This window comes from Protopterus annectens, chromosome 14.part0, assembly GCF_019279795.1.
Source record: "Protopterus annectens isolate FY-2018-M chromosome 14.part0, PAN1.0, whole genome shotgun sequence".
Classification (NCBI taxonomy): Eukaryota; Metazoa; Chordata; order Ceratodontiformes; family Protopteridae; genus Protopterus; species Protopterus annectens.
The window spans coordinates 1,029,100,625-1,029,114,669 of NC_056748.1; positions in this window are offsets into that span (position 1 = coordinate 1,029,100,625).

Here is a 14,045-nt window from a genome sequence, read left to right on the forward strand (position 1 = left end):
CGCACACACACACACACACACACACACACACACACACGCATATGCACCTGGGAAAGGCTGGCACAGATTTACCTGCTGTGTCCACTTGTGCCCAGAGGATAAGGTAGTTATCACCACTACCAGACACTATACAATCAGCTACTCTAAGGCCCTTAACAAAGGGTGCCCAATTAGGGTCTATATCATAACATTGAAGTCTCAAAACTTCGAATGTCAAAATATCAAACCCAAAACCTTGAAGACTGACAACAGTGAAGCCGTGGAACGTCAAATTCTTTCCCAGGGAAAGAATTTGGTGGACTTTTTCCACGGCTTCGCTATTTTTGCCACTGTGGTACGATCTCGGAGTTAGTATATTTAAGTAGGGGGATGTGGGGGCTGAAGCCCCCCACATTAGAAATAGTTTGTAGTGTTTGTGTGTTAGAGTAGCGATCACAGTGGTAAAGCATACCCCGTCATGTAAATACTTTGGTTAATGTACATATCGTGGTTATCGTTGTTTGTTATCGCATTTAACATTTACTTTCACTTGTTCTTGTTTGTCTTTTGGCTTTTCCTGGTTAGGGGTCGCCACAGCGGAACTCTAGTCCGCTAATGATTGGCAGTAGATTTTCACGAAAGTCGAGGTGCCCGCTCGACGTTCAACCTTCAACGAAGGCACGCCCATTTACGCATGTCTTTCGAATGCCCACCCAACCACGGGGAGGACATGCAGACTCCACACAGAAGGCACTCTCTGCACTCCAGCCGAGAATCGAATGGGAGCACCTCTTGCTTTGAGGCAACAATGCTACCGCTTGACCACCGCGGATTTACTTTCAGTTGTACACTTTACAATACTTCACAGACATGTTTGCAGCTTAGTGTGATTTGGTGGCTGGATGGTGTTGTGACGATTACACAGGTATGGTTTTTGTTTGCTAACTTTGTTAGTTCAGGTGGTACAGGTGTGCAGATGACCGACTGTTGCTATTTGGAGTTTCCGTTTTCTATGTTCTCAGCTTTCGGAGATTTCAGATTTCGAGATTACAAGTTCAATGTTATTGTCTTCGATGTTTTAACATTTCGATCTTGCGATATAAACCCGCCCAATTATACTATGTAATATTAGACATTTGTATTAGTATTAATATTTTCAGAATTAAAATAATCAGTTTTGCTAGCACACATCTACATAATTGAATAATATCCCTCTTATCTATTAGTGGTTTGCATGTATAATATGTAAATACAATTGCTTACACAGTACATAGTTTAGATTTTAGTCCCTCACATCAATGTGCACAGCAAACATCTCAGTAACTTGTAGTTTAATGTATATACTACTGCTATCCCAGTCTCTACTTTCAGGTGGAACCTTTAAGTCTAACCAGCTATCTTGTTCCAGTGGATTGCATGCATCATCAGATGTCTCTTCTCTCTCAAATCAGACCTTACTTCACATTCATTTTCTGTTTTACTTATACCAACAGTATGTCTCGGTCTAACAGTCTCCTTATTTTTGTGTTTTAACGATAACTTGGTCAGTCTTAGTGGTACTGCTTTTACTTTACAAATGATTCATCCAAACTGTCCATAGCTAATGCCTTACCACTCCAAAACACTTGCAAAGTGGAAGAGAATAACAATTTTTCTACACTTATATTGTTTAAATACTTCCACAAATTGTACAAAATTTCAGCATTCCCTTGAAATAGAAACATTTAACAAATGCAGACTGCTAGCCATTGAAAATTTATACTTGGCTGCACACATTACACAGTACCTATCCCTTTTCATAACATATCAAAAACTCTTGTTAGGACCAGTCTAGGTTTCCTGTCCATAACTTTTGAGTCTGATGGTATCAAATGTTTAATGCATATTATCCCTACTGAATTTTTTCCAAATCCAGTCCACTCTATCATCTTGATTTTCATACATTCTCCCAATCCATACTCTGTTCACACTCTTAAACATCAGGTACTTTCATATTTCACGTTCATGCATTGTACTCCATTACTTTGTTTGGGTCTATATTATGTGATCAAAGAATCTCTTCTTCAAACACATAATCGACACATATACAGCGAATGCTGTAAACTGCGAATAGCCATGTTCTCAAATTTTTTCCTCGGGGAAAAATTCAGTTGGCCTTTATCGGGAATTGCCCTTTTCTTCAATGTAGAGCGATCTCGGAGTTGGTATATTTAGTTGGGTGTGTGTGGGGGCTATGCCTCCCACATAATTAGTGTTTTAAAGTTTGTTTTTTATTTTATGGCCACATGAATCCCCCCCCCGAGGAAAAATTCGAGGACGTGTCCATTTGCGGTTTACAGCGTTCACTGTATATGTGTCGATTATTATGTGTTCGAAGAAGAGACTCTTCAGTTACATAATATAGACTCATTTATTTTACTACCTCAACTGTCTTATCTCTGTTAGTTTCCAGCAATATAGTCACCTGTTAGATAGCTGACAGTGAAACTGGAAACTAAAACTGTCATGGGGAAATGGCCAAACTGCATTTATCACAGGGTATATTATCAAGTCATCTCTGTTCCAAAGTGTGTACTTGCTGTGTTTAACTCCATTCCTATGAACTGCAACATTTGAATTATTTAACTATTAACATTCTTTCATCAGCTTGTGATCTTTGTTCAGATATTTTCCCTGTGTATGTATAAGTTCACCCCTGCACGAACTGAAGTTGAGAAACATGAGCATTTTGCTTCCCTGGTAGCCACTTCTTTTCACCAAAGAAACAGACTTTAAAATTCAGCACAAGACTTAGAAGTTTCTCCTTTTATGTGACTTCATTAACTGTAATCTAAGATGCTAACTGTGTGTATACAACTTAATTTTCATCCCCCAACTATCTTTATGGACATGAAACCACAATATCATAGAAGAAGCCACAATAGATACCACCAGTGATGATTTAGAAAATCTCTCACCATGAAGTAGGCGGACCGCTGCATTAATATCAATGTTCTTATGAAAATTAATCTCAGAGTTGGTATAGTTAGTTAGGAGGGACGTGGGGAGTGCAGCCCCTCACATCGGGGGGTGGGTGGCTTTGGTTTAGCTAGATTTATTTCTGTTGGGTTGCTGGGCAAGTATTTGTTTGCCCTTTAAGTATTCAGAAAATCCCGGAAGTGAATTTCACTGAATACGTGTCGACGTAGTGGTGTAAAGGTTTTTCAGCATCGTAATATAAACCTGTTCTGCCTCTTTTTGTGAATACTATAATGACACTGCATTCTTCAAGTATTCTGGAATTTTCTCATTGTTCTAAATTTGGAGAAGTCTCTGGTGCACCTTCAGTAGCAGTTCCTCATCTCCAGTTTTACATGCTTCAGAGAGTATAACAGCTGTTTTTGCCCAGCTTGATGGAACACCTTATTTCTTCCATTTTAAGGTGATAACCAATTGATTCTGTTATAATGTGTTGTGGAACAGCTTTGATAATAGTGCCTGATAGGAAGGACTCACAGTTTAGGAGTTGCTTAAAAACTTTCTTCCCTCTAGACTGAATGGTTCAATCTACCTTTACGATTCTCAGGCCATCACAATGATGACCAAGAAGAGGACAGTGGCAGGTTGGAGCATAAGCTGCTTTGGTTGTTAGACAGAAATTCCACATCTTGTTTGTCAATGCAGAAGTGCTTTTCCTTATTTTTCTCTTGTGACCATTTATTTCTGATGTCTAAGGTTAGTCTTTTGCTTTTGATATGCACTGTTACACTTTGATTTGCTCCCATATGTAGTAATCTCTTTATACGCAGTTCAGCTTTTGCTATGTTTCACTATCACTCTTATCAAACCAGTCCTGCTGATGTCAACTTTGTGCGGCGCATATCATTATCAGTTACTGATCTAGTACTGCTGATGTCAACTGTGTGCGGCGCATATCATTATCATCATCAGTTACTGACCTAGTACTGCTGATGTCAACTCTGTGCGGTGCATATCATTATCATCATCAGTTACTGACCTAGTACTGCTGATGTCAACTCTGTGCGGCGCATATCATTATCATCATCAGTTACTGACCTAGTACTGCTGATGTCAACTCTGTGCGGTGCATATCATTATCATCATCAGTTACTGACCTAGTACTGCTGATGTCAACTCTGTGCGACGCATATCATTATCATCATCAGTTACTGACCTAGTACTGCTGATGTCAACTCTGTGCGGCGCATATCATTATCATCATCAGTTACTGACCTAGTACTGCTGATGTCAACTCTGTGCGGCGCATATCATTATCATCATCAATTACTGACCTAGTACTGCTGATGTCAACTCTGTGCGGTGCATATCATTATCATCATCAGTTACTGACCTAGTACTGCTGATGTCAACTCTGTGCGGCACATATCATTATCATCATCAGTTACTGACCTAGTACTGCTGATGTCAACTCTGTGCGGCGCATATCATTATCATCATCAGTTACTGACCTAGTACTGCTGATGTCAACTCTGTGCGGTGCATATCATTATCATCATCAGTTACTGACCTAGTACTGCTGATGTCAACTCTGTGTGGCACATATCATTATCATCATCAGTTACTGACCTAGTACTGCTGATGTCAACTCTGTGCGGCGCATATCATTATCATCATCAGTTACTGACCTAGTACTGCTGATGTCAACTCTGTGTGGTGCATATCATTATCATCATCAGTTACTGACCTAGTACTGCTGATGTCAACTCTGTGCGGTGCATATCATTATCATCATCAGTTACTGACCTAGTACTGCTGATGTCAACTCTGTGCGGCGCATATCATTATCATCATCAGTTACTGACCTAGTACTGCTGATGTCAACTCTGTCCGGTGCATATCATTATCATCATCAGTTACTGACCTAGTACTGCTGATGTCAACTCTGAGCGGTGCATATCATTATCATCTTCAGTTACTGACCTAGTAGATTATTCTTGCTTGGAGCTGTTGAGGGAAGTTGTCTTAAACCAGTAGATCTTTAGGGGATTTGCTTTAGATTTACTTAGTGCAAGTTTTGACTGCTTTCAGAGTGTCTGTTCAAGCTAAATGTTTGTGATAAGTCTGAAATGATATCTTTCCAGTATTTTTAGCTCCTTTCATAAGCTCTCTACCACAAATTCTATTTAGGATGTAATCAAGGAGGTGCCATTGTTTTGACTGAAGGTGTCTCCAAGTAGTGCAGAATTTGCTGATCTTGCTGAGTTTGAGATGATCAGGGATTTCTCTCTATAGTTATTTAATAAACAAATGCCAGCTGAATTTCTTGTACAACCTTTTTCTTCTGAATGACCCCATTCCAGGATCTGAAACATATCCAGCCTTAGCACTAGGATTTACAAGAAAAAAAATGCTGTCTATCTTTGTGGTGTTGGCATTTCAGTAAGACTGATATAGAGGTATTCTTTGACTTTCTCATTAGCATGGTCTGCCAGGACATATTTGTTTTCAATAGTGACACTGACAGGGATTGAAGTAGATGGCCTCAGGAAGCTGAGTATAACAGAATAAGAACTGCTTGAAGTCTGAAAGCCAAAGTAAGTTTCCAGTCTTGCGGAATATTTGTATGAGAAGTCACTGTGGACTGACCAATGGAGTTTCCCATTTGGAAAACAAATTTTGCTCTGTATTCTCTTCTTCTGCTGCATTAGTTTATTTCGATTAGAACCAATGCCTTTTTCTACCAGGCAAAAAATTATGTTTGATAGCTGTTATCACAGAACTGATCCTACAGACTTGACCTAAACTTTTCTGGTGGTGGTCATGATTAAATAAGGTAACTCGTGTGTAAAGTGTAGGTGTGCATGTCTTTAACACACTTTTTTACTAAATGTCCCATAACCATGCTAAACAACACCTTTTTTGCTGTAATGATTAATTGGGGAACAAGTGTAAGGAAACATTTTCCTCTTAAACTAATTAACAGCTTTTTCTGCTCCTGCAGACATTTCACAATTAACATTTTGTTTTCCAATTAATTTGTAAGGTCTTGGCATTGCTAGAGAATACACAAACACAAAATATGTGAAATTATTTTTTCCCTTTGTTTGGGGGGGGGGGCATCCTTAAAACTAAACTGCATATATTTAACCGTTTTCTTCTCATAAAGATACAGTAGGCCAGATTCATTAATCCCTGCACTGTGTATACAATCTATTCAAGAACACCCCTACCTCATTTTGTTGTGCCTTCTAGTCACTCAAAAAGATTATACAAAGTATATATGTAGTGTATACTTTGTGGTAACCTTTATGAGTCTGCCTCAGTATTTAAGGCTGCAAGAAAATCATTAGTAAAACTTAAATTAGAAACAAGATGGTGTGAGTTATGCTTGTGTTGTCTGTTCAGTCAGGTGTACACTTAGTGGAGGCGTTAATGAATCCCAGGGATGTTGTTCTATACTTTGTTGATTTTGCTAGCTATTGATATCTACTTGCAGTAGTCACGACAGAAAGCATAAATAAGTGCTTAAAAAATAAGAACAACAGAGGCATGACACATGAGTCAGCATTAGATTTTATTGTATACAAGGTTTAATCGGTGTGTAGGCTATTGCATGACATTTCAGTGCACTACCTCACTAAAAATAGTACTCTTTTAGCTAGATATATATAGACCACTAATTTGCTTAATGGATTTATTTTAGATTTGTTTACCAGGAAAAATGTCTTAATACAAAAATGCTTTTTCTTTATAAGAAAGTGTGTAGTAGCATAACCTTCACTTTAAATGGGACAGGAATAAAATGACACGAATGAAATAATAATAATTAAAAAAAATAATATTTCCAAAGTGGTTCATGCATGTCTGTGTGTCTGAACTTAGAACAACAAGTTAGCTGCAACTAGTCAGATTCAGAAAAAACAAAACAAACAAATACGACATCATGTTTTTGTTTTTCTGTGTTGAAATATTAGAATTCATTTTTGGCAGACATTAAATGTGTCGCACCTTATTATACATTCAAAACTACCCAAGACTAGACTAAAACAGAGCCCACTTTACAGAAGTACATTCTGTCTAGTCATTGTTAGATGGTGCTATGAAATATAGACTGCATCTTTTAAGAACCACCTCATAAATGGCAGGGGTCAGTGTAGGTTTTGGTAAACCGTTAACTTTGTTACAAACTACATGGCAGCACAGCATAAACAATGTTAACACTTCAGCATCTCACACCCAGCTACTCAACAGATCTGGGTTTACAGTGCATTATGGTGCAGGCTTATTTTTAAATGGGCAGTGCCAGACATTTTGGACTGCTCAGTGGCATAGCGGATAGCATTATCATCTCACAGTAAAAGGTTCTTCAGTTTGATTCTCAGCTGGGGTGCCTTCTGTGCGGTGTCTGCATGTCCTCCCTGCACTCATGTGGGTTTCCTCTGGGTACTCTGGTTTCCTCCCACATTACGAAGACATGCTTACTTTGGAGCATTTCTCCTCGGGCCTCTGCTGAAAATTGGTTTGTTCCAAGTCTGGCTTTCCCAGTAAGCAAATGTTAAATAAAATAAATAAATAAAATTTGTATTAAAAGGAAAATAATAATATATACATATGCACAAGAAGTATACACATATTTTAATAGCTTCACTCTGCATTATAATATATCCTCACCCTTTTAAAAAGAAAAATGACATTTTTTATGCAAGAAGGAAGACACAGGCACATATTTGTGTTGCACATTCAACACTTTGGAATGAGCCCATGGAAAAGACAATGGAAAAGAAAACATTAAAAATGATTAATAAAATAATATACAAAGTTTTGCAAATCGTACAGTTATAAAATTTGAATGTCCTAGTGACTGCATTCGTGACTGGCAATGTTGAGGAACATGAATACTTCTGTTCGATATTCACTCACCATCTGTGGCTGCAACCAAAAAGAACTTTGAGAGATATTGTCATGCATGCATCAGAACCTTTATGGTCACTAAGCAAAACGGAATCTTCTGGATCACAAAGACTGGACAGCACCTGGTCTGCCATCATGAACAACAAATTTGGACTTTTACCCTTGTCGCAAATAATCTATTGAGTTAACTTAGTCTCTAGGACAGGAATGACTTTGCTGAACATTGATCCAGTTATCCTTACCAACATTTAACTCAACTGGTTTATTGGAACACTACATTCTACACCTTTAGGACCCCTCTTTTTCTTTGTGATAACTGCAGTTGAGCAAGTTGTAGGACAGGTAGTGGTCATGCAGAACGGTGGTGGTTATAAAACATTTTATATGAAACCTAAGATTTTTGATCATTGCTCTTTATCTTATAGTACAATATCACTCTTGGTTCAAGTTTTAATGTAACACTGGCACATCAGTTTGCATTTGTCTTCCAAACATCAGCTGTGAGGGGTTTGTGGAGTAGCTAAATATGCCATTAGACCTTATGTGGATCATTTTGTCTTAAGAGCTTTTTGGCAGTTTACACTGATGTTTCATTTAAAAGGAAATACTAGTATACATGTATATGCATAATTTATATATATATATATATATATATATATATATATATGTCTTTAAGCAGGCTGAATCTAGTTTTCACTACAGGCATTATCTCAGAACCTATGCAGTTCCAACCTTCTATTTGTTAACCTACTTTATCATTGTATGTAATGATCCTACCTGTAAATGTTTATTGCGTACCTGACATTTACTCTGCTGGAAAATAAAATGTTATACGAGAATAGGCCTAAATCTGAATACACATTACACATAAAGTAAGGGTACACATCATAAAATCAGCATGAAGAAATTCAGGAACTACAATGCTGCGATATTCCTGGTGTGTTTGTTTCTTTTTATTAAAGTCAGGTGGCACACTGGTCGGACAGTGGAACATCATTGCTGCTTCACAGATCTTTGTTACCCTGTGTAGTTGCTAACCAAACTGTCTTCTGTGCAAAACTGGCATATCCTCCTTATGTCAACATGCTGCATACTGCAGTTTCTTCCGACATCCGAAAGACATACTGTAGGCGAACATGTGATCCTCCAAACTGTGCTATGTGTGTATGCCTTACGAGAGTCTGAATGTTAGTGTGTTTTTATTCCTCAATGGACTGGTGTCTTATCCTGGCTTAGTTTCCTGCTTTGTGACCAGTGGGTGCTGTAATAGGTACTAACTGTTCTGTAACCCTGAAGTGCATAAAAAAGGTAAGTAAAGAATCAATGGATTAAGACCTAAGTTTTGAAACATTTTCTGTATATCTGCATTCATATTGTCTATTGTTGTAATAGGCTGGTTACATATATTGTCCTGTCATGTGAAACAGTAAGATGATTTTTACATTTTTTACATATTTATCTTGTGAAACACACCACCCTAGAACGTTCTGTAAAAGAATACTTGGGTCAGTGGGAATGGATGCCCGTAACATAACATTCACAATATCCTCGTTACAGATTTCTTCTAGACGTTGGTAATTAGTCAAGATGACACCATTACAATTGTTACAGTGGTGAAACAAACAGCCTGTATCATGTATCCTGCTGGGACTAAAGAGTGCAGTTAAGCTATCACTGCTAATATTAATGGCAGAGTGGTACACTGGGATGGGGGAATCTATTCTCACCATGATTTAGTGTAGAGTGCATGGTGGGCAGCTGGAAAACTGATATAGCAAGGATTGAACCTGTGAATTTTCATGGAGGAAATCAAGGGATAACGTAATCTATCCTACAACAGAGAAAGAAGAAAGACAGTAACAGTGCCCTGAGAAAGGTCAACAAGATCCTTGTTATATCGCAGGGCATACAAATCAGTCCAGACAGACGGAAAATACTATCCTCATATTAGCATGGTGCCTTAAGCCCTTTCTGAACTATTATGTCACATCATACATATTAAGACTAGTACACTGCAGGGGTGTTTAAACAATCGCACAGTTTCAGTTCTTAGGTGATTCAACAGATTTTTAACTTTAGCACTTGTTATGATGTAGTGTTAGTTGGTAATTGTATAAGTGTATAAATATATATATATATATATATATATATATATATATATATATATATATATACACACACACACACACACACACACACACACACACACACACACACACACACACACACACACACACACACACATATATGGACGGGGTGGATTGGTTCTTATGGATTGTGAGGAATATTTAACTAGAATTAACAAAATTTTAAGTACTGATACCGACAGGGAAGTTAGCAAAAAATGAACTGAATAATGCTTACTGTAGGATAAACACTTATTTGACTGATTTGTTCATAGAAGCACATCTAGACACCAGTGCTTTAAATTACCTAACAATGGTCCACCCAAGAACACCAAAAATGTTTGGTGTACCCAAAATCCATAAGAATGCAATCGACACCCCCTATGCGAGCATTAGTAGATGCTTGCCAGTCCGCTACCTATGCTTGTGCCAAAATGGTTGATTCCAGCCTTAAAAAATACGTTAAACAGGAATTGCACATTAGTCGTGATTCCTGGTCATTCTTGGATGGAATTAATAGACTTATGTTCAATAAAGACAACAACTTTTTGACTGTGGATGTAAGTGATTTATATAGCTCAATCCCACATGAAGATGGAATAGAATTTGTACTAGCCTGGATATGCAGTTTAGGGGCCACGGAAAATGAACTTAGAACTGTAGTGGAATTGTTAACTATCATTTTGTACAATTATGTGTCCTTTGACCACAAAATTTACCTTCAACTGATAGGTGTGGCAATGGGCTCACCATGTGGTGCTAGTTTTGCAAACATGGTGATGTCCCATTGGGAACACACCTATATTTTTTTCAAATATTGATGTGATGCAATATGTGGTATATTATACGCGTTTCTTGAATGCCATCTTCATTGTACTTAATGGTAATGAAACTGTAGTGAAGTCCATTGTTGATACAATGAATAACAGTTCTAACTTCTTAAAATTTACATCTAATTTCATTGAAGGCAGTATATCTTATCTAGATGTTTTAATAAAAAAAGACAACAAATATAACATTTATACATCAAAAATACATCGTAAAATTACTTATTGTAATTCATTCTTACACTACACAAGTGCACATCCCTTTTCCACTAAAATATCAGTGGTTAAGGGACAGTTAGTTCAAGCAGCCAGAATGATTTCTACGATCCAAGACTTTTATGTCAAATGTAATTTGTTAACTGAAATGTTTGTACAAAGGGGTTACCCTATACAACATAGAAATAAAATGGAAAACAATAGTAATGTAAATATTGAAAATGTGGTACTAACGTACGATAGTGATGAATTAAGTAGAGCCAACTGTACATCAACTCAGAAAATATTTGAACAATACAACACTAGTTTTATATTGACTTTTAGTGTAGATGCAGTAGCGATTAAGAAAATTATTTATAAAAATTGGAACATTTTGAAAAATGAATCTGATATTGTTCAGAAAATAGGTGTTATACCAACTTTCACATTAAGGAAAGGTAGGAACTTGAAAAATCTAGTAGAGACCCCATTAGTTAGAACTACTAGAACACCAGGAATGTTTAAATGTGAAAGTTGTAATTATTGTGGAACTGTAGCAACAGGCCAGTATTTTACTGTTAACAATTATAGGTATTTAATTAAGGGTAGGTACAATTGTAGTAGTAAAATGGTAGTATATCTTGCACAGTGCGTTCTCTGCCCTACCTTTATATCGGAAAACCGACTGAAAATTTAAAGAAAGAATTTGTTAACATTTGTATACAATTAGGAAGGGAAGGACAGAGAACGCACTGGCTAGACACATTTCTATAGTACCACACAACAGGTTTAAGTTCTTGATTATTGATCAAGTAAAACAAGATGATAATAATGGACCTGCTTCACTATTTTTGGCACAATTGGAGGAGTTATGGCAACTCCGTTTGAATGCCCATCAACATCCAGGTTTAAACAAAGCTTGCACTATTTTGCCATATTTGCAGTTAAAAAGTATGTGGAGGTAAAATGTTTTACTTTAACCGTAGTCATGTGGTGTGAATTTCTAAGTTTATCAAATTATTATTCTTGTTTTTATATGATACAATCTTAACAGTTTTTAAAAAAAAAATGATGGTGATGGTTAAAAATGATATAGTTGGGTATTGCAACTTAATAGTATTTTTATGAATACTTTCATTTATACAAGTTAGGTACTTGCTTTAATGTGATAGCTACTTGTACAATGTAAGCAAAATAGTTATTTAAAATATTTTGATAGTAGGACGAATTCGGTATTGTTGAGGGAGAATTACTTTATATATTTTACATATTTATATATATTGTTAACAGTATTTATTTTGTGACAGTGGTCTTTAAATTTAAATAGACAACATAATTAAATATAATTATGTTTAGACGTCATGTGATTAATTTATTTAACATTTAAATATCACTTTGTTACAAGTTGGAATTGCCTGAGGAAGTCTAGCCATTGAGCTAGATGAAAAGCGCTTTGTAATATTATCTTTGTCGTTTTATTAAAGGTTTGAGAGTTTTCTACACTTGGTTGCCATTTTTCGCAGTTTGTATGTATGTATATGTGTGTATATATATATATATATATATATATATATATATATATATATATATATACACACACACACATATATATATATATAATATATATATATATATATATATATACATATACACATATATGTATGTATATATATTGTGTATATATATATATATATATATATATATATATACACACAGATATATGTGTGTGTTTATATCTGTGTGGTTTGCTGCTAACTGGTGGAACGCACTGATTGTTGAAAAAACAAAAAAGCTGCTGCAGCTGATTAAAACACAGCTGAGCACATGTACCAACTTTTTTTCAGTGCGAGATTGTAGTACAGAGGGGATATGGGAATTTACACATTCTGAACTGTACTACAATCTTGGACTTGTTATATATGATTATCAGGGGGTGTGGGTGGTGCAGGTGGTTTGTTGAATTTTTTTTTTTTGGTTGTGTTTGATCATATGCTATTCGATATTCTTAATTTTCGAAGTGTCATACAAACATATATATTTATATATCTATATCTATCTATATATACATGTGTGTGTCTGTCTGTGTCATTCATTATCTTGCAGTTGGTTTGGGTGAATTCCAGTTTACAGCATTACACTGAAGATTATTTTTTCAGTTGCTGAATGCGTTTGGCTCTGTGCATCTTGCTGGATCTTAACAGTGTAAGTGAATGGTACATCTTCTCTACTTACACTGATCATTTGCAGAGAGGGTAAGGGAATGTCTCCTTTTCTTAACAGTGTAAGTGAATGGTACATCTTCTCTACTTACACTGATCATTTGCAGAGAGGGTAAGGGAATGTCTCCTTTTCTTAACAGTGTAAGTGAATGGTGCATCTTCTCTACTTACACTGATCATTTGCAGAGAGGGTAAGGGAATGTCTCCTTTTCTTAACAGTGTAAGTGAATGGTGCATCTTCTCCACTTACACTGATCATTTGCAGAGAGGGTAAGGGAATGTCTCCTTTTCTTAACAGTGTAAGTGAATGGTGCATCTTCTCTACTTACACTGATCATTTGCAGAGAGGGTAAGGGAATGTCTCCTTTTCTTAACAGTGTAAGTGAATGGTACATCTTCTCTACTTACACTGATCATTTGCAGAGAGGGTAAGGGAATGTCTCCTTTTCTTAACAGTGTAAGTGAATGGTGCATCTTCTCCACTTACACTGATCATTTGCAGAGAGGGTAAGGGAATGTCTCCTTTTCTTAACAGTGTAAGTGAATGGTGCATCTTCTCTACTTACACTGATCATTTGCAGAGAGGGTAAGGGAATGTCTCCTTTTCTTAACAGTGTAAGTGAATGGTACATCTTCTCTACTTACACTGATCATTTGCAGAGAGGGTAAGGGAATGTCTCCTTTTCTTAACAGTGTAAGTGAATGGTACATCTTCTCTACTTACACTGATCATTTGCAGAGAGGGTAAGGGAATGTCTCCTTTTCTTAACAGTGTAAGTGAATGGTACATCTTCTCTACTTACACTGATCATTTGCAGAGAGGGTAA